Below are 16,101 nucleotides of genomic sequence, written 5' to 3' on the forward strand. Positions count from 1 at the left end.
ACATTCTTTTTATGTTATAAGGAAAATGTTATGAGATACTCCAGACATAGTTTTCTTGGAGTGTGGGAGGTTAAAAGATTAGCTAGGATTAAGGGTTAAGACGTGCTCACGTTATGAATGGAGTAATAGTAGTTTACAAATATTTACAGATGCATCACAACATACAAGGTAGTTCTCGGCTTACAACCATTTCAACTGAGCTCAACATTTCTGTTGCTAAGTGAGACATTTGTGAGTTTTTCACATTTTACAACTTTTCTGATCTATCACTATTGTTGTATGTACATTGAGAGCTTACACACCAGAAAAAAAATCCTTGTGTGTCTAATCACACTTGGCCAATAAAGAATTCTATTCTATTCTGTTCTGTTCTGTTCTGTTCTGTTTTCCATTGACTTTGCTCGTCAGAAGGTTGCAAAAGGTGATCACATGACCCCAGGACACTGCAACCATCATTAATACGAGTCGGTTGCAAACATCTGAATTTTGATCACGAGATCATGGAGATGCTGCAGAGGTTGCTGCACTCACCTTTTTCAGTGCTGTTGTAACTTCAAACAGTGATTAAACGAACTGTTGTAAGTTGAGCACTACCTATACTGTATAGTAAAAGCTAAGGACTTCTGTAACTGTCATTGTCTTTGTTTTTTAAGCTTGTTTGGAGAAATTGACAGGAGAGTGTAGCTATTACATACCCTTGACCAAAGATTGGTATGCTCTTATCTTGGACTGTTATTTTCTTCTGCAGGTGTGCAGTTTTGAAGACACCCCACATGAAATGATGGTGAAATAGGACACCATCTAGCCAGCAGATCATCCAAATCAACCCTGCTAATAAATGTGGAGACAGATGTCACAGCCAGTTGATGTCACGTCAGTACTCATTATTGTTTCCATTAGAAAGATTTGGGATTAGCTTTTATTTTAGAGAGTGATATGGATAGTCTCAACTTTACTAGGTCATTTTCTCCAATCTTCCTCTCTTCCATTTCTTCTTGTACATTACACTGTGCTGTTTTACTAATTATGATAGCTTCCCCTTTTCTAACTTTTTGGCTGCACATCAGTAAATATAGTCTTTTTTTCCCAAGTAGCTGATATCTCTAGTTTATGATTACAATCGCTCTTTTTCTGAGCCCAGAAAGATGACACGTATTACTATTTCTACATCTCTTCTTTTCATTAAGTTGGCCTTGCCCATTGAGATAAACTAAGACTGTCTCAGTGTGTGAATTTGTATTCACACTAGGTTTTGTATTTTCTTGTACAGAAATTGTAAGTTGTGTGTAAAACTATCATTTTTGGAAAACATGTTATAAAACATTAAAGTGGATATGCATTATAAGATAATGGGGGTGCATGCATATACACACACAAATTATGGTCTGTGAATCTGTATATTTTTAATAGGTGGGTTAGATTTTCTGGGCAGGAAGTTAATTTTAAGTGGCCAAACACCAGAAGATTAAAAGACCCCTTCTACTTATTGCTCTTTTTTGTTATGATCATCTGTTTTAAGGCAACCTATGGAAGAAGGCAATGGCAAACCACTTCTGAAAAACTTTGTCAAGAAAACTGCAGGATCTTGTCAGTCACAGTTGAAAGGAAGAAAACTAATAAAAATTAAAAGAAGAGTGAGGGAGACTCACAGCATTGAGTGTGATGAGTGCTTTACTTCTTAGCCTTTAAATACTACATATCAAAGGGCTGCTCTTCAGCAGCGATCTATAGTGAAATATATGTGGCAAATTTATGGTCCTATCACTCATCCACTAACCCATCTGAGACTCATGGAGATTTCATATCAGTAACTTCAAAATCAATCAGTCTGTCAGAGAACTATTTCCTGTCTCACACACTATTATTCCTTTCTCCCAAATCAGTTCTGAAAGTTTGGCAGCTTTTTTAAAAATTTTGTGATGCACATTAAATTTGTTCCATTACAGATAGTTTTATACTGTATTAATAGGCAAAATACTTTGGGGATTTGTTTCTAGCCATCTAAAGATTAGGGATACCACTTAATTTTTTAAATTTTTCCCCAGAGGCATGACATCGAGATACTTAAATCAGTCTCGGTCATATGTGTTTGTATTAAGAAATAAGGTCTCCAGAAAGGTTTGTGCATAATATTGCAGCATTAGAGATGTGCAAACAATATTTATATCAACCATTTAAATAGATATAGTTAAGAAACTATAACAACAGCTACATATTTTATCAAATGGTCAGCCTGAATTTCATCCTAAGATAATAAGAAAATTATATACAAGGGCCATCATCTTTTAGTAAAAGGAAGACATTTTTATCCCTTTTGTCATTACTGAACCACTTTGCAAATCACTGAGTACTTTATAAAAATATTCTTAATTTGTGGTTATTTTGAATATTTTATTTTTTACTTCTCAGCCAATTAATCAACGGATGAATGGTCCAGCCAAAACTGGGGTAAATTATTCCAAGGTTGCTTCCTCAGCTCATTGAAGGAGTATTTTCTGTTCACTCTCCCATAACATTGTTTGTCTTTTGGTAGGCTATCGGCACACCCGCACTCCCCTAATCTAAGGAATCAAGCACAGGTGGAAGATGGGAGGCATTTGCTATTGAACATGGAAATTGGCATGCAAAAGATCCATGAGATTCCCCAGACCTGAATACTTTACTGAGAATTTTTCAGTTTCTCATGTTCCTACTCATGTTCTGAAATTTGAGACAAGTCATTTCCCTGTTAGAACATTTACTGCCTTCTAGAATCACATGATCATCATTCTGCCAAAGAACAATAATGATGAGCGACTGGACACTACTTTAATAGTAGCTGGATGATGCTTTGAAGGCACTGTAAGTCACTGGCCAAAGACTCTAATTTCAGATCAGATTCCCCCAGAATTGAAGAAGCTTCTCAGATGAAAAGCAAAATGCCTTCAAGGAAAAACAAAGCAAGTCCAGTTGCCTCTTGAAAAAACAATTTTGGGATAATCATGACCTCCATAGACCTTAGCTATGCAGAACTGAAGAAGCTTCTTGGATGAGAGGCAAAATGTCTTCAAGGAAAAACAAAGAAAGTCCAGTTGCCTCTTGAAAAAACATCTTTGTGACTACTTCTTTACTTCTGTTACTACTTCTGTTGCTGCAAAATGATTATCTATTGCCACATAAGTGTCTTTAATCAGAGTATCTATCTCCCGCACTGATATTCAGGTTTACAGAATGTGCTATATTCTTATTCTGCCTTAACAATCATTTTAGTATCCAAACAAACCACATTATTGCTTGGGACGATTTGATTCACAAACAAGCGAAGATAATAGCTGAATCCTGCCAAATTCCCCAATCCTATTTTAACACAGTTCCTACATTTTGGCAAGGTCAGCAGGTAAGCATCCAAATATATTGTATAGTGAATACATTGATTTATCTTCCAGTTATTTACTAATTATGATCTGACTGATTTCCTGCTAACAAGGCACATTTGTGCTTTACAGAATTAGAATAAAGTAACATTCCTGACCTAAAATAGTCTAAAAACAAGCACTTTTAGATGAAAGCAACAGCATTCAGAGAAAAAGTTATATTCAGTTTTATGTATGTAAGAATACATTTATGTATTTGTAGTTTAAACAAGGCCTAACATATTAAGTGAAGTTACTAAAGAAAAATTGACTCAATTAAACAACCCCCTTCCACCTACACAAAGCTGGACAAACCACATGCATATATTAGCTATATCTTTCTTTTTTCCTGGAAGTATGATTGGGACTTTGACCTTCTCGGTGAACGAATGATAAAAATGCTGAATATATTTACTGGATCATTTGCAAAAAAGAATCCAGCTATTTGGGAATATTTTCAGCATAAGTTATCCCATGGAAATTGAATACTAAAAATACTAAAAAAAATCAATCATAAAACTGAAAAATCTGCTATGGGGTATCATTTCCTAAGTGAGAAAAAGGGTACGCTTACAGTTAAGGATTCAAGAATGTGGTGGTTCAAGATGATCCCAAAGGAATCTTTTCTTTCTATACATTTTGATCTTATACTTTCTATACTTGGTGCCATATGGCAATTTCTCTTACACTGGACAAAGCAGCCGTTGTTAGCTGAAGATGTTTTTCAACAGCCACAGAGAAACTGAAAGCTTGCCACATTCTGGTAGTGTGTTGCCTGTTAGAAGCTATAGTGGTGCTTAAAATTTTGTAAACCCTTTTATTCCTGCATAAAAATGGCCTAAAACATGATCTGTTCTTCACCCAAATTCCACAACTAGATAAATGGAATCCAGTTAAACAAATATGTCAAAAATATTATACTTGTTCATTGATTTATTGAAGAAAATGACCCAAAGCTATATATTTAATTCTGTTCTCTTTATCTAGATTTAGGAGTTGGGTGGAAAACAGATCATGTTTTAGGTCATTTTATGCAGAGGTATTGACAATTCAAGAGGATTCACAAACTCTTTTGCAACACTGTATGATACCCCAAAATGGAGAGCTGTTCTTATTTTTTAACCAAGCATAAGAGTAGTAAGTCAAACTAGCCTTTTTGTTTATTAATTATAGGTAGTTCTCAACTTATGACAATTGAGCCAAAACTTTGTTGCTATGAGAGAGTTGTTAAGTGAGTTTTGTCCCATTTTATGACCTTTCTTGCCACAGTTGATCACTGCAGTTGCTAAGTTAGTAACACTGTTCTTAAGCAAATCTGCCTTCCCTGTTGACTTTACTCATCAGAAGGTCACAAAAGGTGATCACTGCAATTGTCATCAATATGAGTCAGTTTCTAAACATCTGGATTTTGAGCACGCGACTATGGGGATGCTGCAACAGTTGTAAGTATGAAAAATGGTCACAAGTCGCTTTTTTCAGTGCCGTTGTAGCTTTGAACAGTCCCTGAATGAACTATTGTAAGTCAAGGACTACCTGTAGTCTGTGCTAGAAAAGAGATTTGAAATTTGTAAGAAATCTGAACTGGAGCACAACTCAGATGGAATGTGAACTCTGTTAGTATGTCATATCAGGGGTGGGATTCTACTGGTTCTATAGAACCCCTTGTTAACTTTCTAAGCAGTTCGGAGAACCGGTAGTTAGAAACAATTGCCTTTTGTTTTTTTTCCACCCTTATTACATTCTTGCCAGTACGCCTAGACTTCCTGTCTCCGGAGCTTCTGGGGCTTGACTTTCTTAAAGGAGAAGGGTTGTTTTAAGATTGCTGCTGTTGGGAAGAAATAGTTCCCTGGACAATCAGCCCTTTGAAGAAATAATTGAATAATGAAGCAGGGCTGTCAGAAAGAAGCTTTTAATGACAAGGAACCAAGATGAGTGACATTCAGCAAGGCTTCTTGGCTAGCTAGAAAGATTGACATTCAAATGTGAGTTTACATACCCTTTCTGAGTTTTGGTCTAAAACTGGTTTTTGGTGAAGGTTAATTCTATGCTTGGTGACATTTAAACCTGTATTTATCGATGGGATAATTTTCCCTATTCAGCTTCAACAAGCAACAGCTACTGTTGCGATTTAATGATTTGTATTATGTTTGAATTTTTTCTTGCTTCATGGTTTCTTTTTCTATCTGGGGAAGGGGTCTTCTTTCACTGCTTTAGTGGTATCTGGCACTGTCCTTTTGGGGTATACTTCCAAGAAGCAGGATGCAAGCTTGGCACTGATTTTTTTTACTGCCTTTCGGGGGGGGGCATGTGACCTTTCCTTAAATCTGGATGATTTCCTTAGGATATCTTGTGAGGTGAGTGAGACCAGCTGGTATCTTTAAGTGGTGCAAATGGATCTAAGGATTGCTTCTTCTTGGTGTGTTTTTTCTGGAGAACTTAAATGACCTCTCTGCTAAAGGGTTTCACTTTATGAGCAAGAGTTGGCTGCTGATAATTATCACTGCATTTTAACCATTTTAATTTCTCAAGGTCCTCTCTGGCACCCTGCCTGATTTGTAACTCTGGCTTGCAGGTATTTTTAATCTAATGATTGGTATTCAAGGCAGCTTTTTGCAAGCAAAGAAGCTTTTTGTATTTTGTACAGGTAATCCTTGACTTACAACAGTTCATTTAGTGACCATTCAAAGTTACAATGGCACTGAAAAAAGTGACTTATAACCACTTATGACCGTGGCAACATCCCCACTGTCATGAAAGGCCAGGTGAGGAGAAGCACCCCTTGACGTGAGTGATGTCAAGTTGGCCACGCCCATCCAGTCACATGATCACCCAGCCACACCCACCAACTAAGCCACGCCCACAGAACCAGTTGTTTAAAAAATTGAATCCCATCCCTGTGTCATATTCAGACTGAATATATGCCAAAGTAAATTGTATATCATAGTCATGCCACCAGTCTTCAGCAACCTTTTTCTGAAAAACCTGAATTCTAGACAAGCACCAGCCTTCCTAAAACTTTACCTCTCAGAAAAAGAGTACTGTAAATAAAAATTTATTGAGTAATCAACATACACATAAAATAGGCACATAAGATAGATAATTCTAACTTGATATTTAACATGGTTCTTAACTTTCACATTTTGGATTAGCAACTACTACAGGCAGCCTCAACTTACAGCCATTTGTTTGGTGAGTGTTCAAAATTTCAGTGGCACTGAAATAGGGATTTATGACTTATCCTTGCACATACAACCATCATAACCATCATGTGATCAACATTCAGGCACTTGGCAACCGGCATGTATTTATGATGGTTGCAATGTCCTGAGGACATGTGATGGTCATTTGCAACCTTCCCAGTCAGCTTTGAAGTCAGATTCACTTAACAACTGTGTGGTTCACTTAACAACTGGAAAGATTTGCTTAACAATCATGGCAAAAAAGAAACTTTGTGAAACCAGGTGCAACTCACTTAACAACCACCTTGCTTAGCAATGGAAATTCTGGTCATATGTCAATGACTGCTTGTGCTTCTAATTGATTAAATCTGTGTGATATTAAATAGGAAGGGATTAATGAACAAATAATACAAAGTAAACACTGATGTTATTAACCTGGTAGTGGCTTTTAAAACTAGGCATTTGCTAGATCAGGGGTCACCAACCTTTTGGACCTCAGGGACTACCAGGCTCATAATTTTTCATCCCACGGACTAGAGACCCTGGGAAAATCCCCCCAAAAAGTCTGCAGGAAAATTCCCCACCCCATTTTCCTACCAATTGATCATTCTTTATTTGGGATCGCAGGATATTTGAACTGTGATACGAACATGAAAGTTGTTAAACTGTCTGAAGAGGTAACACTTCAAGGTGCTTCAATGTTTGAGGCAGAATAAAGAAACTCAACGTGGCAGTTGTTAAAAATCTCACATACCAAAATGCAGTTGTAACTGGACTTATAAGCAGACAATGAAATTGCTGAAACATCTACACCTGCTACAGCAAAATTCCATATTCTCAATATGAAATTCAAAGACAAAGAGCATCCTGGTAAAAGAAAAATGTATTATTCCTAGTAAGATTGAAAAAAGAATTAATAAGCCAGCTGTTTTCATTTCTTATGATAAGATATTCAATGGAGCAGGAATCCTTGTTAAAATGCTCTGTCTGTCTATCTGTCCACTGGCTATTTTTTTCCTAAAGTATGAAAAGGGAATAAGAAATAGAAACCAGTTAAATAAAAGGCATGAGATGAGGGGGGAAAGAGGAAATACTGTAGAGCTGAATCTACTTTATATCAACATCACCTAGAATACAGCACCACCCTTGATATCATTTCCACCATGTCAATATACTTCTCTATACATTGTGACAGCTTATTCAAACCTCTCGCCTGTTTTTTTGAGGATCTCATTAATACTATCCAACCACTGCTTTCTCAGTTTTCTTCCTTTGTGACTCTTTTATTATTTCTTCATATATTTGTTTTGCATTTTCATCATGTTGTCTATATGAGCAAAGTATCTCAGTGCATTTCTTGCTTTCACACTGAATCACTCACGTTTGTATTCAGTTCACATTTTATTTTTTATTTTTTTAATTTATTTTATTTGGTTTGTCAATTGCTTACAAGATAACAGGTGTAAGTAAAAACATAGTTATGAATACATATAAATTATGTATACATATAAATTACATATAGTTATGGATACATATAAGAAAAATAAAAGAAACAATAGGACAGGGACGGTAGGCACGTTGGTACGCTTATGCACGCCCCCTACAGACCTCTTAGGAAAGGGGTGAGGTCAATAGCAGAAAGTCTAAGGTTAAAGTTTTTGGGGTTTGGGGAAGAAACCACAGAGTCAGGTAGAGTATTCCAGACATTGACCACTCTGTTGCTGAAGTGTACTTCCTGCAATCAAGTTTGGTGCAATTAACTTTGAGTTTGTATCTATTGTTTGCTCTTGTATTGTTATGGTTGAAGCTGAAGTATTCATTGACAGGTAGGACATTGCAATGTATGATTTTATATACTATACTTAGGTCGGACCGAAGGCGGCATAGTTCTAGGTTTTCTAGGTCTAGAATTTCAAGTCTGGTAGCATAAGGTATTCTGCAACGAGTAGGGGAGTGGAGAACTCATCTTGAGAAGTATTTCTAGACTTTTTCAATTGTGTTAATATCAGATACGTAATGTGGGTTCCAGACTGATGAGCTGTATTTGAGTATTGGTCTAGCAAATGTTTTGTATGCTCTAGTTAGTAGTGTAATATTACCAGAGAAAAAGCTACGTAAGATTAGGTTAACAACCCTTAATGCCTTTTTGGCTATGTAGTTACAGTGGGCTCTAGCACTTAGAACATTAGAGATGAGTACTCCAAGGTCCTTGACAGAGTTTAGATTATCAACAAGGTCTTAACTATTCAGCCTGTATTTTATTTTCTGATTTTTTTTGCCAATATGTAAGACAGAGCATTTATTTGTTGAGATTTGAAGTTGCCATTTGATTGACCATTCTGATACATAGTCAAGGTCTTTTTGGAGGGTAGTAGTATTGTCTGTGGTGTTGAATAGCTTTACATCATCAGCGAAGAAAACGCAGTTGCTCTTAATATGATCACAGAGGTCATTGATGTAGAGTATGAAGAGAGTTGCTCCTAAAACACTGCCTTGGGGGACACCACTGTTGACAGGTACAGAATTTGATAGGTTGCTCTCAATTTTGACCATTTGTTGTCTGTTTGACAGGAATGCTTCGATCCAGTTATGCAGGTGTCCAGAGATACCATAAGATTATAGTTTTAGGAGTAGTTTGTTGTGTTCCACTGAATCAAAGGCTTTATAGAAGTCTATGTAGATAGCGTCTATTGCTTTGCCCTGATCAAGTTGTGTAGTCCATATGTTTTTGCAGTGTAAGAGTTGCATATTACAGGATAGTTTTTTTCTGAAACCAAATTGTTTATTAGAGAATAGGTTGTTTGTCTCTAAGTGGAGGATGATGGATTGGTTAATAATTGATTCCATGACTTTACAGATGATGCAGCATAAAGAGATTCGTCTGTAATTTTCAACTAGGCTGGGGTCTCCCTTTTTGAAGATGGGGACGACCGTGGCTTGTGACCATAGGTTAGGCAAGGAGCTGGTCCTGAAAGATTTTTCAAAGATTATGCTTAGAGGTTCGGCTATGGCAGTGGATAGCTTTTTTAAAAAGTAGGCACATATTCCATCCGGTCCAATAGGTAGAGATGGTTTTAGATTGCGTAGTGCTCTTTCAACATTGTCTTCTGTAAAATTGATATGTATTAGATCACTGTAGTTGTCTGTGGTTCAACTAGGAAATAGTGGGCATGATCCATTGCTGTATACAAGTACTGAGCCAAAGAATGAATTGCAGAGGTTGGCTTTAATAGTGTCGTCATTGCAGTCTTTACCATTAGGTCCTTTCAGGGGTGGGATGGACCGTGAGTCTTTTAGTTTGTTGTTTACAAAATTGTAGAAAGCGCAGGTGGAATTGGTGCATAGAAGGTTTTCCTCCTGTTTAATGTGATAATTGGTGCATTCAGTCTTTATCTGGTGGCATAAATTTTTGTATCGGCTTTTGAAGTTGGCAACATGACTAGATTTGCTTTTCCGCCAAAGTGATCTTTTTGGATTGAAGCTTATTGTTATCGGTAATCTGTTTTTTCTGGTTTTTGGAGTTGTTATTGGTACATATAGTTTGATGACTCTTTTGACTTCAAGTAAAAATATGTTGTAATGGTCTTCAACAGTATTGCATCCAGTGAATAGAAATTGCCAATCAAGGGATGAGAGATCATTGTCTATAACAGTAGTCGCCCACCGGTGGGCCGCAAGAAAATTTTGGTGGGCCACAGAGAAATCTCACTCCAAAAGCACCCCCCCAAAGCAATTAATCCAGGCTGCACAGAAATACAAATCTGCACCGCCCACATGGCCCACAGGAACCCTCCCCGCTCACTCACTCCTTACCTGGCAAACTTTCCTGCTAAATTGCTATTTTTCCTTTTTTCCGACCATCATCTGTTTTGCTGTGCTGGGAGATTTAGATTAGCTAGAAAGCAGGAAATGATGGCATTTCTTGCTTTCTAGCTAGTTTTTAGATCTTCAGCTCTGCTTTTAAGCACAGCCGAACCTCTCTTAGGACTAAAGCTTCTATTATTCAGTGCAGACTCACGGCAAGCAAATTTTATGTGACAGGCTGACCTAGCAGATGGCAGATAGATAGATCTCTGAATGAATCTGTGATTCTGTGAGCAACTCAATCTGCCTGCCTGCTTTCCCTGATTTTGGGTAAAAGTTGCTCTTTTTGATAAAAAAAATCAATTTTTATATAAATATTTATAATATTTACATACAAGCCATGCCCAGCCAGTCACATGACCACCAAGCCATACCCACAAATTATGCCATGCCCACAGAATCAGTTAGTGGTCCCTGGGATTTAAAATTATGAGTTTGGTGGTTCCTGAGTTCCAAAAGATTGGCGACTCCTGGTCTATAAGATCATAGTTGCCTTTTTTGAAATTATAATTGGGGATCACATCGTTGTGTTGATTTTTGTGTGGACGTATGTTGAGTCAATCATGCTGTGGTCACTGTTGGAAAAGCGTTCTTTAATTTGTATTCCGTAAATTGAATTCAAACTATTGCAGAAGATGAAATCGAGGCAGTTAAGTCTAGTATTGTTGGTTAGTTGTTCCATTCCCAGGTTTGTTACAGCATTGTAGAAGGTTGCATGTCTGGGTTCAGTTTTACATTTGTTTAGGGTCCAGTTAATATGAGGTAGATTGAAGTCACCAAGAAAGATAAAAGCGTGTGGGCAGGATGTTGCCCATGTTAGTAGTGAATTTAGTTTGTTTACATGTTTGATGTCATAATCAGGGGCTCTGTAACATAGTAAGAATCGAAATGTGATATTTAAGGACAGTTCACAGACAATGGTCTCAGGAAGAGCAAGCTCTTGGGTAACTTGGATGTTTTTTAGATGTAAGTACTTTTTATAGAAGATAGCAACACCACCAACTCTATGGATTTCAGATCTGATTGGGAAACATGATAGTCTCTTACTGTGGTAATGGAGTCAGGGAGAGATGCATTGAGCCATGTTTCACAGACAAATATGATGTCGAATTTAGCCATATTTAGTAAGAGGAAAAATTCAGGTATTTTATTCTCAAGGCTTCTTGCATTGAGTAGCTTGCATTTAAGGCCAGTTGTAGTTGGAATTGAGGTAGTTAGAGGCATGCATGCCTAGTTTTGAGTGATGGTGGGTTGGATGAGGTAGGGTTGGATGTGGAGTTGTGGGTTGTGTGACTTACTTTTGATACAATTTATTCAGCACCTATTCATTCTTGACTTTGTCTTTTTTTATCGTACTCCTTAGATACTCCATTTCCTCTATGTCATTCTTATATATCTCCTGATATAGCCAACCTTCACTTCCATGTAACAGCTAGGACAAGCTTACTTAACTATGTTCTAAGTTGTTTCAAGGAACATTCATTTTCCACAACAGAGGACATACAAACTTCTAATCAGCATTTGCAATCTTAAAGTTCTCAATTTTCCATCTTTAGAAATCAGTCTATCAAAATATATAGTACATATTTTTGCTTTAGTCTATGTATGCATATCTTGCAATTGTAACCTTATCTGCCCGTCAAATATCACCTTTCAAATCTATTTTCTCATTTAACATTTGCAGCCAATCATTCAAGTTCTTAGCCAACATTACATTATTTGTGTCATTAACAAAGAATACATGTTCACATCTCTATTAACAAAACTCTATCTTCACTCCCAGGATCACAGGGATTACTTATAGGGTTTTGACAATAAGTTTATTCATAAATGTATTAAACATGCTTGTTTAATCACATATCCTTGTCCTTTGCAATGCTCATTTGAATCCTTTTACTACAAATTCTATTAATTTTCATGCATGGTTTACTCCCATCATATATTGCTTTTTATTCAGCAACCAATTTTTAACTTCGTACTCAAAATATTCCATAATTTATTTTATAATACATTTTTTCCTCAATTGACATAAATGCTTTTTTTTTATATCCTTCCATTTGTAAATGACCTGTTGAAGAGCAAATCTGATCTACATACCCACTGCTTGGCAAAGAAACATATTTAACTTCCCAAATTTTGTACTTCTTGTACCATTTTGATCAGAATTTTGCCAAATACCTTCCCAGGCACATGTAATAAATTCATTGCCAGGTAGTTTTGCATTCACTTATGCCACTTTTCCCTTTATGGAAGGGAACAGTAACAGTATTTTCCCAACTATCTGGCACAGAAGTAGTATGTACATACTTAATAAACAAATTGCACAGCCATTTCTTAACTATACCATAACCACGTTTTAACATTTCTCCAGTTCTACCATCTAAACTTGTAGCCCTGCCATTTTCTTCATTTTACAACAATATTTCTTTTTCATTATACTTTTCTTGACATTAATATTTGTAGAGTTATTTCAATTTTAGTTTTCAACATGCCACTATAATTACATATGAATTTTTAAAATACTCCATCATTCCTTTATACCACTTTTATCCGAAATTATTTTATCACTTTATTTTTAATTCTCTTCCTTGCTTAGCTTTGGTTGCCTAATTCCAAGTCAGTGTTTTATTTCCATAAAATCTCTGTCTCTTTTTATCTTAAGTTTTTCTTTACTATATTTTTGTGATTATATTTTTATGTACATGGAACAAAAACTTATTTTTAGCAATTGCTTTCTTTTTTGCATTTTCTCATCCACATATTTTAATCCCATAACACATCTTTTTTATATTTCTCATTAGTGTAAGCTCCACACACTTATAACACAATTCTTTTCATTCTCTCCCAAGCAGCTTTCACATCTTTCCCATGTCTATTTCCACTTATTTAGTTGAAACATTAATATATTTCTAATATTTTAGACTCTTATCTTCCTATACTCTGATTTCATTCAATTTTCCTCTTTTTTTTCTTGTCAATTTTTTTTCCTAAGATCCTTTCTTGACATTACCCAAGAATAGTCTATGTTTCATTTAAAGTCTCTCATGCTACCATATGCTTCACTTATTCTCTCAGTGTTTCAGTATAAACAATCAAATCAACCATGCTCTATGATTTATATTAATTCTTTTATCAGACATACTATGAGTTCAATTAGGCTTAAATCACATGTTTGAAACCAGCAGACATTTTTCCAAGTATGTAATCACCAAATAGTCATTATTCTCATCCACTTAACTGTCTGGTTTGGTTCTGCAACCCAACAAGATAGACACACCTTCAGAGGATAATTAGGACTGCAGAAAAAACAATTACTACCAATCTGCCTTCCATTGAGGACCTGTATACTTCATGAGTCAAAAAGAGAGCTGTGAAAATATTTACAGACCCCTCACATCCTGGACATAAACTGTTTCAACTCCTAACCTCAAAACGATGCTATAGAGCACTGCATACCAGAACAACTAGACACAAGGAGAGTTTTTCCCTAAATGCTGTTGAGGTAATTCCCCTTTAGGAGAATGAGTGCACAAGGGAGACGTAGTGAGAATGGTGAGGAATAACACACAACCAGCATACAGATACACTGTATAGTAAAATGTAGGTTTTTACTTCCAGTAAACGGTTAAGCAAAGTCCAACAAGCAGTCCAAGTCATACACAGTTAAGGCAGTCAGTATTCAGTCTAGGGATAATCCAAGAACAAAGTCCAGTATTATAAACAGTTCAGTAACAGACTTACATCAAATCCAAGAAGAACGATGATCAGCAACAGTCAATAGGGAAAAAAATCAGGAACCAAGAACAGCGAACATCAGAACATGGACCAACTAGCAACAATCAACAACAGAACTAAACAACCCAGGTTTCTGACTCCTTCTTATGGCCATTTGAGGAACCGCGCCCAATTACAATTTTAGCATTCCCTTAAAGAGACAGTTTTAAATGTCTATCCTGGTTTATATACTGTATTTCCAACCCAATTGTTAGGTGACTATCAATTCCTAACAAACGCCATCACTCTGCTAAACAAATAATTCCCTCAACAGTCAAACTATTTACTAAGTCTGCACTACTATTACTGTTAATCTTCTCCTTTTCACCAACCCCTCCTACTTGTGACTATATGACTGTAACTTCTCACTTGTATCCTTACAATTTTTATTGACTGTTTCCTAGTATGATTTGATTGCTTATTGTACCCTATGACTATTATTAAGTGTTATACCTTATTATTCTTGACTCTTGACGAATGTATCTTTTTTTTGTGTACACTGAGAGCATATGCACCAAGACAAATTCCTTGTGTGTCCAATCATACTTGGTCAATACAGAATTCTCTCTTCCTTCTTCTTCTTTGGCATCTCTAGTGGCCATAAAACATTTTGCATTATGTTTCTAAGTTATTGCATTATCCTTTCATGTCATCTAACAGAATATTTTTCCCATGGATCATGTTCATTCAAAACGTTGCACAAAATTTCCCAAAACTCATGTCTGAGTGATTCTTTCATTATCTTTATTGAAGCAGAACAAGCAACTACCTCTGAATTCTTACTTTCATATTTTCCCATAACAACCTATAAGACTCCAGTTCAAACTTTCTGACATGCATTCCAGTTCTCTCATTCACTATTAAACCTATACCTCCATATATTCATCAAGGCGACTCCTCAAAATCACACTATTTTTATTCCTATTTTACAGTTCCCCTTCCTTTTAGACTGGTAGACATCATACTATATACCTAGTTTGCTTTCAGCTGTTAATTCATAGCCTGTAGATTTATTCCTCCCATATTCCAAGTCCCCAAACCATGATCAACATCACATTAGTTCTACTGCTGAAATCTTGTATCCACATGCAAATAATTGACTAAATTATTCATTACCCAAACTATAAAAACTCCAGTTTTAACTATTCTTGATACTACTTCCCTTGTAGACCTGTTTGAGAATCATAAAGTGTATCTATCAGGGCTCTGCCTTAATTGATGATAGATTATAGGCTTTTAGCTAGTCATTTTAGAGGCAATTTTTTTTCCAGTTGGCATGAAATTTGCTAAGAAGCTATTCACAACTCCTTTTGGTATTCTATCTTGTTCACAATGCCCACTGATATTTACAATAGTCTGTACAAGCAGGCAGAAAAACAATTATATATAACCAATTGAAATTCTGGATGCTTTATATAAAATGACAGGAATTGATATAAACAAAATGTGTCAATATATAAAAGATAAATAATCTAAGATACCAATAGGTACCAAAGGGATAGATGGAATCCATAGACAATAGAAGTGTTTATGAGACAGCAACAAATAAAAACAGATGATAATGACAGTAAAGATGAATGGGAATATTAACAAAGAAATTGTATAAGGGTGATGACTAGGGATTATTTGTAAAGAAGAAGTATGCAACTTCATATAGAATGGGTTGGTTAAGAAAATGGGAAAGGATGGATAGTATATAAAAAGAAAATTGATGCAAAAATGCTGAATTGATGAACAGTGAGATAAAAGAAGTAAAATAAGATTATATGCTGTGAATATAAACCCACAAAAAAGTTGTAGATGAATAAAAATGGCAGAGCGCAATCCAAATAGTTAGAGAATGCATACCAGGTAGGAACCAAAAAACCAAAGAATATGATAATAAATGAAAT

Source organism: Pseudonaja textilis, chromosome 3, assembly GCF_049901715.1.
Source record: "Pseudonaja textilis isolate UNSWEBS1 chromosome 3, rPseTex1.2, whole genome shotgun sequence".
Taxonomy (NCBI): domain Eukaryota; kingdom Metazoa; phylum Chordata; class Lepidosauria; order Squamata; family Elapidae; genus Pseudonaja; species Pseudonaja textilis.